The 12512-nt window shown below is 34.8% G+C and overlaps 1 protein-coding gene across 1 annotated transcript in view; it reads right to left on the bottom strand.

The window, feature by feature from the left end:
• Positions 1-12512, bottom strand: part of B3GALT1 (beta-1,3-galactosyltransferase 1) — a 469290-nt gene that overhangs the window by 304676 nt on the left and 152102 nt on the right. Inside the window, 1 exon segment of the mRNA XM_039855447.1 lies at positions 8438-8515. The gene's annotated coding sequence lies outside the window, so the exon portion shown is untranslated.

The raw sequence follows: 12512 nt of genomic DNA, 5'->3' as shown, positions 1-12512 counted from the left end.
GTAAATAGTAGAAATACACACAACTATTATAGTTAGCGTTTTTCATTTGTTAACAAATTTAGCCAAATTAATTGTGGAGTTAACAAAGAAAAAGTCAGGTTAATTAAAAGCAAGGAAACTATCATCATGTTGCGCTTATGGGAACTACATAGTTTTTTTAATATAAAACAGAAGCAGAAAAATAAATATAAAAGTGCAAACACCAATTCAAAAAAACAAACCATAAAAATCCCCAATTCTTACATACAGACAGAGCAGGCTGTTTTGTAACTATTTTGAATAGAGACACAACCTTATACTTGGGAGACATAACACACTGAATTAAATTCATATGAAGTAAAAAGACTGACAGTGGATCCTTTCCTGAGAGTAGATTTTAATAATGGCAGGATGATGGGAATCTGGAAGGAAGAGGAAAGAACAGAATAGGGGGCAAGGGACTGATTTTAAATATGAATCTGACCTTCAGAAAGTTCCTTGCAATCAATCCTGAAATTCTAAATAATTGCCACCATCTAGCACATCAGCTTTAACACGTTTTCCCAATTTGTTCCCTTGAATAACAATCCCATCCTTTTTCTTATATTAAGATGTGTTTCTTCATTCTTCAAATGTCTAATCTCCCATTGCTTTCAACTCATTTTTTTCTGGTAGGCTCACTACGTAACATAAAAAGATATTTGAAAAAATGAATTCTAGGTCATAGCAGAGAGCAGGAACCACAGACGACTCTACCAATTTTATAAATCTCTGACTTCTGTACACCTTTTTATTAACATTCTGACAGAAGTGTATTGAGTCATTACTCTTTGTTGTTTTAATTCTTATAAACTTAAAAAAAAAAAAATATCCAGTAAGGAATCTATTGAAGAGGCCGACAGGCTCTGCTCTTTATCCTGTGATAACCACGTGTTTCTGCTGGCCTTTTGAAACCAGTACATCATCGTGTCCTAAAAACAGCCTTGATGCATTAATAAAATACAAGCTTTGGTGATGAGCGAAAGAAAACCACAGTTCAGACTACAGAATTTCTGCAAATTGAGCGATAGTGCAACATCACTTCATTAAAGCATGTGGAGAGAACCCTCAATTCTTCAACATGTCAGTCCTGTGCCTTGTTATGAAATCAGAGCAGACAGGAAGAGCAAAGGAGATGGAGAAGTTGCACACATCTTTAGTTGGAAGCCTAACACATTTAATTTTACTCTTTCTAACTTGCTGACACTTTATCAAAGACAGATTTCAAAACATTATTAAAATATCTTTAATGGATAACGGAAAACTAATATATTACTTGTCTAGGATACTAATTTTTAACAGGACTGGTTTTTCATTGTGTCTGGTATAGGAAACATGGCCAGTTGTATACTTTGTAAACCTGTGCTCTCAGTCAACTAAAACTGTTCTCTCTAGGATCATCAATGGCCTTAGTAACCCCAATACCCCTTCTCTCAACCCTATTAGATTGTTTTTCGTTTTTGCGGTCTTTATTCTTCTTAATCTTTTTTCTGCATTTGGCATCCGGGAACTTCCTTTTCTTAGTCAAGCTTCTTTATACAGCTTTAAAAATAAACACTATTCTATTTTTTTCCTCTGATTTCTTCAATCTCCTTCATCTTCATCTCATTGATTTATCTATGGGTATAACCTAAGACTTACTTCACTCTTCTTTGTATCTCTTTTGTCCTTTATAATTTGATCCAATCTGGCCTGAAGCAAAACTGCAAAGGAAGAGGATTCTTTCCTGCAGCAAAATCTTGCATTTCAGTAGTTGGAGATTGGCACAATTGAGCATCATCCCTTGAGACAGATTTTAAAATCAAAATGTGGCTGTTCTTGGAATGCCTAGGCACGTTCCCACTTTGGGGTCTTCAATTTTCCTTTTCCTTCTACCTGGAATGCCCTTCCTTCAAGGCACTGGCTCACTCACCTTCCTAAAATCTTTGCTCAGATCTTGCCTTCTCAATGAGGTCCCCCTGACCATCAGTTCTCGTTAGTATTGCACATTGCTGCCCTTCTCCACCTTGATTCCCCTTACTCTGCCAAAATTTATATTTTCCTATAACATTTCCAACTTCTTATGTGTTATATATATTACTTATTATATTTATTAATTATGTGCCTTATCTAACTTTCCCCTAATAGAATATTTGCTCTATTTTGTTCATCGATGTCCCAGTGGCCTAGAATAGTGACTGGCACTTAGTAGATGATTAATCAATATTACTGTAATTGAGTTGAAAAAACTTTCCTATATTATCCACTACCTTCTTTTTCTTTTCACTGCCAAAAGCCTAGTCCAGGTTGCCTCTCATGGTAATTAGCTAATTAGCATGGTAATTGCATTTCCTGTTCCCCCTCTCTTTAATCCATCTCCTTTACTGTAAGCTGATTTTCTTCTTCAAAATCCAAATTTATCTTCTTAATATCCTCAGGAACCTTTGCTGTAAGATCAACTCAAAACTCCTTATTCTGAGACTTGAGGCCCTGCTCAATATGATTACCAATCACATCTAGCCTCATCTACACCCACTCTTCAACTGATTCTAGTCAAGCTGGTAAAGATTTTTTTCATTTAAGAAAATTTGTTGACCTCCTAAGTTCTAGATCCTATGTGACATAAAACTAATTTACTGTCAGTTTGGGCAACATGAGCTGGAGGAATGTAAGTTTAAACAGCATTTGTACTGGAGACAGAATCGAGTCCACAGAAGAAAGACGTTTAGCCAGTTTGGTCGGGTACATGTGGTCCCCGTCACTGAAATGCCTCTCTCCTCCACCTTTCATGTGCTGGGAAAGCAAATATATTTGTAAAGGTGCAAATTCAACTTATTCTGTGATTGATCTTCTGCCTTAAAAGCCATAATTTATTTTAATAAACATAAATAATAACTGTTTTGTACTTCCACAAATATTCTGATGCGCATTTCCTCACATTTTTCCTCCTCACTTTAAGAAATACTGATTTATAGACTATACAAGCCTTTCCATCCCAAACTGCTAAGAAGCCTCTTCTCCCAGGAGGCATTCCTCACCTCAAAGCCAGTATCTAACTTGGAAGGAAAAGTCTGGAAAGGGACCCGGCCTCTAGGGAAGAGGTACAGAGTATATACTTTGGATTGGTGAGAAAAAAAGAGATGGCATCCCAAAATGGTGCTACTCTTTCACTGCCATCTCGAAGTGTTTCGAGGTCTCATTTTCTCACTACTTTCTGTTTTAACATGAAGGCTGTTAAGATGATGATGAAGCTTTTGGTTTCTGTAACATCACCTTACTTCTGACACCAATGCTTATAAGGTTCCTGTTTTAGAAGGCCCTCCCAAATGATCCTTGTGTTACTTTACCATCCTTGGAACTTCATTTACCATGTTATAGACATTAAACATTCTAGAATTTGACATTATTTTGCTTTTTTTCTTGGAGGGGGGCAGTGTCATATATTGATCACTGCAGAAATTGTCGTAGACTTAAGTTGTCTTCCCCGCAGCAGTGATTACCAAGCTTTGCTAATTAATAAAGTTACCAGTAGGGCATTTGAAAAATTCAAATTTCAGGGGCCCTACTCAGCATTGCAGAAACTGAATCATTTTTCTAGTTTCTAAGGACTTCACATTTTCAAAAAGTCTCCCAAATGATTCTGATAACTGGCCAGATGTGGGTATCACTGCTTTAGGTTATTTACTTGGGGCTCAGTAGTAGCATAATCTTAAAATACCTTTTCACTTGAACATTACTTACTTTTAACTATTAAAAATTTATGACCAAAGCTTCTGATTCTAGATATTATCGATTCACCTCAATTAGGTTTTAGATTCTAGCATCGGATTTGTGAGTACTATATACTAAGAAATTTTTAGAATTCAAAACACCTGAAATTTTACCACATGTACATACATATTTATATGAAAAGAGTCATATATAACAGATAGTTGTGGATTCTCATTTTTCTTTCGATATAACATATGTCAGATACTTCCTAAAGTTATCATTCTTTAAAGCAGTGAAAATAATATTCCATTGAGAAGAAAATATTGATTAACTTAATCATTTCTACACTTTTGGACTTGTTGGGTATTTATCACTTTCCATAAGGTTGTAAATATTATAATTGATACCTTTGTAATAAACAATTCAGTAAATATCGATGTAATGGTATGATAGTGTATCTATTTGGAAAATACTTATTCTATTTACAGAATATACATTTCACTCTTAAACTCGTCTAATCTTGGACACAATTTTTATGATGATCTCTCTAATTTGTTTTCTCATTTTCAGATTCTTAGAACAATTCTCCATCAACTGTATTATCGTAAGGTCCCATGAAATTACTCAGTCTTGTTGGCACATTCTCTTGGTTCCCATATTTAGGCCTGACCTCCCTGTCACTGTATTTTCAGGGGTACTTTCGAAAATCAATTATACTGCACAGAGAACTGTAAATGGTACAAATCAGAGTTTTTAAAAGGATGGTCTACAGATCACTTGTAATAGAATAATCTGGGTGCTAATTAAAAGTGAAGAATCAGAGACCGTTCAAATTACTCAGATATTTAGGTGTTTGAAAAGCCAGTCTTCTATATATACCAGGATATCAATGAATTAGGAACCTAAATTTAAAGTAATCTAATGCCAACAAATATGTATATTTTATCTGGGTCAGGCTTCCTCGAATCTTCTTTTTAACTAGGCTCTGACCTTGGGTTCTCTCCTTAGCCTGCTTACTCCAGCTTTAGCAAGAATCCTTTGGAGTCACTTTAGGGAAAATCATCTTCCCTTGATGTCTGATCACATTCCCCATTCCCCACTCTACATATCTTTTCACCTTGGCTTGCCCTCCTCAAGAATCCTGTGGAGTCGGTCTAGCAAGGATCTCCTGGACTCTTAGCAATTTTCCATCCACATATCCCCACCCTGCTTCTTGACTGTAAATGTCCATTTGTCCATGTTGTATTTAGAGTTGAGTCTACTCTCTCTTCCCTACTGTAGAATTCTATTGCAATAATCTGTCTTGAAAAGTCTTCCTTTCTGTCTTTAACAACTGCCATGAAAAATTTTTCATTAATACATTCTACTATGTTTTGAAGATAGAAATATGAAAGTAGTAGTTCTTATATTGGAAAAAGTAACTCTCTAATATGAAAATTTTCTTGTAAAAAATATTTCTAAAGTAATACAACCAAATCTAAAGCAGAAACATGGAGTGAGCATACAGAACAACTGCTATAATTTGGAAAGATTATGAAGACTTTCTTCCTATGGTTTTATTTGTATGGCTGAATTTAAATAAACACAAAAATTAGAAATGCCTAATTTGATGTCAGTTATATATAAAACTGTTGTTCATGCCAGAAAGCTAGCTTTAAATAACATCAAGCATGACCTGTTTTAATATACGATTATAGAATACACATATTTTCTTTTTAGAAACAAATAATCCTTGATATTCTCTTCATATTTTCATTTTAATGGTGTTTTATTAGAAAAGTCTTTGCTTTTTATGACCTCTACCTATAATAAAGAATAGTAATGTGGACTTTAAGAAGAAAGAATCATTTATGTGAACCCTAAGAAGGAATTCTTATCTGCTAAGATAGACTCTCGATGGTCAACTGAGGGCCCAAATTTAATAACTAATAAAAGCCTAGTGGCCATTTGCTGACAGGGGCTTCTCATGTACTCTGTATACTGGCAAGACCTCAGACTGAACTCTTGGCTTCCCACACTATCCTTGTTTATGCCATCTGAGTCAACTATTATAAGGGAGTTCTTGATTTTGTGTTTCGACCAATGGACTAAGACCTACCCCATCCAGTCAGAACTGCTCCATAACAACCAATCAGAACTGCATGATTCGGAAAAATCAGAAGTGTATGAATTTGGATACTTCTTTTACATAAAATGGACCTAATTGGGAACCTTGGCAAATACTTTCGCTATAAAATGTGGTCTCCCCTTTGTCTCAGTGGAGCACAATTTAGGTTGCTACCTGAGTCTGTGTCTCTTGGGCTGCAGTTCTTTTTGTTCAAATAAGTGTATGTTTTTTTAATTCTTTACTACAGTTTAAAATTTATTTTGGCTTACAGTGGTTATACGTAGACATACACACAGACATACTTAGGTATACATATACACTTAACTCATAAAACTGTGTTACCACAGTAAATGTTGCCAGGGGAAAGCTCAGGTACTTAATCAATGTCATTACCAAGTAAATACCGAAGACATTTCTAGTGGCTAAGTGTCCAGATTTCTAGGCAGTCAAGATCTCTTTTGTATCTAATTGTGTTAAAAACCTAAAACAATGAGCAAACACTACACATCTATCAGAATGGCTACAATTCAAAACACTGACAAAACCAAATGCTGATAAAGAACTTTCAACCATTGTTTGATGAAAATGCAAAATGGTATAGCCTCTTTGAAATACAGTTTGGCAGTTTCTTACAAAACTAAACACTCTTACCGTATGATCCAGTAATCACATTTCTTGCTGTATACCCAAAGGAGCAGAAAACTTACGTCCCACAAAAGTCGGCAGAGAATGTTTATAGCAGCTTTTTTTTTGTAACTGTCCAACTTGGAAGTAACTAAGATGTCCTTCAACAAGTGAACGGATAAACAAACTGTGGTACATCCATACAATGAAATATTATTCAGCAATAAAAAAAAAAGAGCTATCTAGCCATAAAAGGACATGGAGGAACTTTAAAATCATATTGCTAAGTGAAAGAAGCCAATCTAAAAATGCTCAATACTATATGATTCCAATTATATGACATTCTTGAAAAGGCGAAACTCTGGAGGCAGTAAAATGATCAGAGGTTGCCAAGGTTTCATCAAGGGGAAGAAAATATGAATAGGGAGAGCACATGAGATTTTTAGGGCAGTGAAAATATTCTGTGTGATACAATACCAATGGAAATATGGCATACATTTTTCAAAATCCATATAATGTAAAATACAAAGAGTGAATCCTTATGTAATGAATTTCGGTTGATAATAATGTAACAATACTGGTTCATCGATTATAACAAATGTACCACACTAATAATAGATGTTAATAATAGGGGAAATTATATATGTTTTGGGGGAGAGGTATGTAGAACTCTGTAGTTTTCAATTAATTTTTAAAATTTCAATTAATTTTTCTGTAAAGTTAAACTACTCTAAAAATTTTGTTAATTAAAAAAAAAAATAAAAGCAAAAGCTAAGACAGGGGTTATAAAACCAAACCAAACCAAAACAAGACAAAAATCATGGTAAAATAAGACAGCTTTGTGACCAGATTTTTCATAGTGACACAACTGAACATCCGAGCTGTTATCTCTTATTCTTGAGGTGGTAACTATAATGGTAACTGTGACAATGATATATTAGAATAAAGCACAAAGAAATACCAGAGAATATCCAGGTCTCATTAGCTAGAAACTATGATTCTGCAACATTCAGTCTGAGTTTGAGTCAAGCCCCGAATCTGTTGAACTCTTAATCATATTTTGAATGACTACTAAGATAATGAAATCAGGACTTGCCAGACCAGCCCAAGCACTGAAGTGAGGCCAATGCTATACAATTACTTCAGACCATGGGGTGTCCTTTTGACCCTTGGGGCAGATTTTGTCTTAGATAAACCTCCCCAAAGCCCTAGGACAACAAAGAGTCCTGCCACAATTTAGATGCTCCTGTTGATCCTCCTAGAGAGAGCTAATGGAGAGGGAGGAGGAAAATACTCTGAGTTCAAGTTTACTGATATTGAATAAGAATTACTAAAATTAGAAATACTGGTAAATCTTTAAAATTAACTCCAAGTGAAAATTTGGACCCAAAGAATCGTTCTTTTCTACAAAAATGCTTCTCTAAACACAGACTCTGGTAGTAGAGAGGCATAAAAAGCAGGTGAAACTTTAGGGCTTTCGAAATGGAATGCTTCCACCACTCCCTGGCAGAGATCCTTCAAATCATGGTGTTCAGATGTACTACGATTCAATCCCTTCAGGCTGGAACTGCTCGGGAGCTGCATGGCAGTGCCAGTCGTCTCTGGCTGTAAGCAGCCGCTGCAGTGTATTATAGGAATATTATCACTGTCTACGTGCACCTGATAAGAAAAAGGCTGAGAAGGATCTCACGAGAGCATGTCTGCTAACGATGTTTTAATCCAAAATGGCTAGATCAGTGCTTGGCAATTTCTACTGCTTCTACATATTATCCTACTTTGCACACAAGGATAATATTTGCCAAGGAATTATTTCTGAACATACTTCACATGAAAGGTATAAAGCCTGAACTACTACAAAGCTATCAACAAATTCAGAGTTTCTGTAATACTTCTGATAATACTACCTATTTTTACATAACATTTTCATTCATTTTCAAAGTCCATAAAACCAAAAGTAGGAATCGGCTGTTAACTTATAATGAAAACTTCTGTACTTACCTCAGGGTAAAATGTCCGTGCCTTCACACAATCCCTCCACTCTGGGACTGAGCAGTTCTTGAAGTGTCTCTACCAGGTCTAAAGGGAAAGAAAAATATATAAATAATCTTTTTGGTGTGCTTCGGCTAACATTAAATTCCGTTTCAAGTTGTTCAGATTCTCTTTTTGCCATTTCATGAAATTTCCGCATACCTTGCATTAAACTATCTTGGGCAAAATAATCAGCATTTAAAGAACACTTCATTTGAAAAGGGAATTTTCTTTCTTTAAATCCTGTATAATTTCTCCCTTATCCATCTTGGAATGGATGGTGCCTTCACCTGTTATAATATCATATTAACTATTTTTCATGATTGTTTACATTTTTATTCTTTATCTAGATCACCTAGATTACATTTTTATTCTTTATCTCATTAATAACAGCAAATGTTTCCACAAGAGAAGTCAGAAATTGTTAGGCTCATACCGTCCTTTCTGTGGCTTCACTAAGACTGATTTATTGCTTTACTCTACAAAATAAACTAACACATTTTGGTCCCTAATCTCTAATGCCTAATTTTTTTTTGACCTAAAAATCTCTACTGGAGCCCTAAATACCCCATCAAATCTATAATAACACTGACCTGAGCCAGGAAAAAGTATGCTCTGTCAGCATGTTCTATAAGATAGGCTTCCATCACCACAAAGTTTTAGGCGTTCTTTTTTGGAACTAGGAAAGAAAATAAGCTGGCGTTGGCAGTCGATCACGAACTGCTGTAATTCGATGAATCCATTTTCTACAGGCTTTTCTTGGCAAGCCTCTTTCCACTGCCTGCAAACTGACTACTATTCTTTGCAAACCTTCTTTGAAATTCTACTCAAACACTACCCTCTACAACCCAAAGAATTATATGTTGCTGAAAATATATTTTAAATCAGACTTTTAGTAGAAATATCTAATTTGAGAGCTCCTTCTTAACCTCAGATGTTGTTTACCCACAGAACTGTCCTAAGGTAAACCAATGGCATAGTGTTGTGTAAAGGTCAGAGAAGTCAGAAGCCTGGGCCCCACTAGGTCAGCTTGTCTTGCCAAATAATCTATTCCGTGGAGACTTATAGTACAATGATGTAAACTGAATGGTACTTCTAACTCTGTCTACTTCTAAGAATCTGATTCTGTTTATCTTCGGAATTCTTAAGAGCAAGTGATTGGAGATTGAAGACAATGAGACCAATACATCTTCCAAAGAGAGGTACACAGTAGTTTTTTTATATAATACAGTCAGTTTTTCCTTATGAATTTTACTATTTTTAACATGGGTAATTTCTCGACTCCCATTATTCCTATTAAATATCAATGAGAACAATATGGATAAATCTAAAAACCTTAAAGTTAAGTGAAATAATCCAGATACAAAAAGTACATATTGTATGGTTACATTTCTATGGCATTCTAGAAAAGGGGGAAAGGAAGACTATGGTGACAATCAGCACAGTGGTTGTAAGAGACTAATTGTAAAGCAGCATGAGGGAACTTTCTCAAATAATAAAAAAAATTCTATATCTTGATTGGGATAATAGTTACATGGGTATTTACACTTGAAAAAACTCCATGGAACTATGCCCTTAAAATCTACATTTTATGGTAAGTAAATTATACCTCAACAAAAAACAAAGAAGGAGATTCAAGGTGACCTCTTAGTTTTGGAATGATTTTGAATCAGGGAGTCTTTAAAAGGAATATTTATATCTCCTTCTAGGCAGTAAAAAAAACCTCTTCACTCTTTATTCATGCATCCACTTAACAATAATTTATAAGCATGAATATATCCAGAACTAATACAGTGTGTTAGAGGAAACAGTGTTAGTAATATAGACATGGCCCCTATTATGAGCTTTGATTCTGTTGGGGGAAAAGAGACAACTAAAATGGACAAAAACAAAGAGTTATGACGATAGCATTGAGAGAAGTTCCATGTTTTAACCAAGAGCTTGCATCAAAACAGAATGAACTACTTTATGCTGAGCTGAAAATATTGGTGTTCGCAGATTTATTAAAAGCCGTTAGAGTGATCAGACCAAAGCAAACCAAGCCTGTATATCCTCTAAATTTACTGAATCAAAACATCGAAATACTTTTTGTGTCAAATTTCACTAGGACATTGAAGTCTGTTTTTTGTTTTTTTTTTTCTTAAAACAAAATTTAGGCCTCCTACACCCTAAGGCAGCTTATATATACAGCTGTCCATGAAGATAACATGGTGCTAAATGACCCTCTTTCCCATGAGCAAATCCCAGCTGGGAAGACAGGTGTATCTACTTCTGGTGACTCTGCTGCCAGCAAGGGATCTGCAGGCCCTCCCAACAACAAGCATTATGCATTCTCACAATAAATCCAAGCTTGTAACAGGTGCAATATTTGACTTATTAAGTATAACCACAAATAGACCAGCATTCCAATGAAAAGTGCCTTCAGGTAAATACATCTCCCTTACTCTACACTCCAAACACACACACACACTTTCAAACAAAGTTCTCCCTGTGGACATTCCAATTTTTAAAGCACATGAAAATTTTTCTTAGTTTAACTGGTAAAAAAAAAAATCATCAGATTCCCTTTTATGGTTTCTAACCTATTTGTTCAAAATTCTTTCCAAAATGGGAGGAGTCATTTATAAGATTTATAAAATGGAAAAATATAATTAGAAAGAAAAAAATTCCAAATGTGAATCATGTTTATTTTGTGATCTTTCTGGAAAGAAACCAACATGATTTTTAAAACACTGCTCTAAAAGGAAACATGTTAGGAAATAGTGAGTAGTTCAAAAATTAGCTTTGGAATGACAAGTTTACTTTACGCCAAGGCTATAATGGATAAATGAATTCTCTATATTTAATCAGCCAAGCATCCACGGCATTGCATCTTACTGGTCTCTACTGTCCTTGCCAGTCTCTGACCAGAAAACTTAGGGTGTGGATTGCATTCTACTGGCAGGACAGAAAGTGGCCACTAAAACTCTAAAGGAACTGGGACTCTAGATAACTTACATTTGGGAACCATTCCATATATTCACAGAAAATACTGTAGGATTGAAATCCAAAATGTAGAATGACACTTTAATTACTTTCTTACTCCGATCAGGGACAAATTCAAAAGAAATCTTCTACTGCTAATTAGGAAAATATGGTTCCTATTTGCAGAGGTTTAACATATTTAATGGTTTAAAAATATGTTTATGTACATATATACCAAGTAATATATATTTTTTAATTCCATGTTTCATTTTTATGCTCCAACCAAATACTTGATAACTAGAAATGTTAACGCAATGGAACGTTTTCCTAGCATTTTAGTGTAATTTTTCCTTCTGCTTTTCCAATTTTTACTCTCCCAATCTCACTTTAGTTCTGGTTTCTATTCTTTCTTTCTGCCAGTGTGAACATCAGTTCTCTGTGTTCCCAGTTCCTTAGTCATTCTTTGATATTTACTGGTATTTTAAGAAATATGTTAAGGGAAAATGTGGTATTGAGTTTGTGAGATCTGAAGAACTTTATAAGCTCTGGACTTAAGACTTCTTAATCTCGATCTATTGGATACATAATTGTGGTGCAAACTTCTAGATAATTTCTAATGGTTTTTGCATCGTCACAGTTTTCTCTCCCACTAACTCTCAAAGATGTCATATCATGACATTCAGTCTGCAGGTCTGTATCCACTGATAAGACAAACTTTTCCCATGTGTCCTTATAGCAAATATTAAGCAGTTCCAACTTTAATGAATTCATTATACAGTAAAATTTATCTAATAGCACTGAAACATTTTGAAAAAGGAAATAAAATTGTTGCAACTAATGATTTAGAATTGAATCTTTTGGAGGTTTAATTTTAGGAATTAGCTTTACTGCATATGCATACTTTAGATAAGTTCAGAAGTATATATTTAGCTCCTAATATGGGCAATCACTGTGCAAGGCACAATGGATGCATACATAAAACATAACCCTTCTTCTAAAGTAACTCATAGCTTAGCCAGTGAATGTAAGGAGATATAAACACATAAAAAGATAACAATGTCATTTGGCAAGTGCTATGACA

Source organism: Pteropus medius, unplaced genomic scaffold, assembly GCF_902729225.1.
Source record: "Pteropus medius unplaced genomic scaffold, Ma_sr-lr_union100, whole genome shotgun sequence".
Lineage (NCBI taxonomy): Eukaryota > Metazoa > Chordata > Mammalia > Chiroptera > Pteropodidae > Pteropus > Pteropus medius.
The sequence above is the reverse complement of the archived record's forward strand: the minus strand, read 5'-3'. Positions and strand labels throughout refer to the sequence as shown.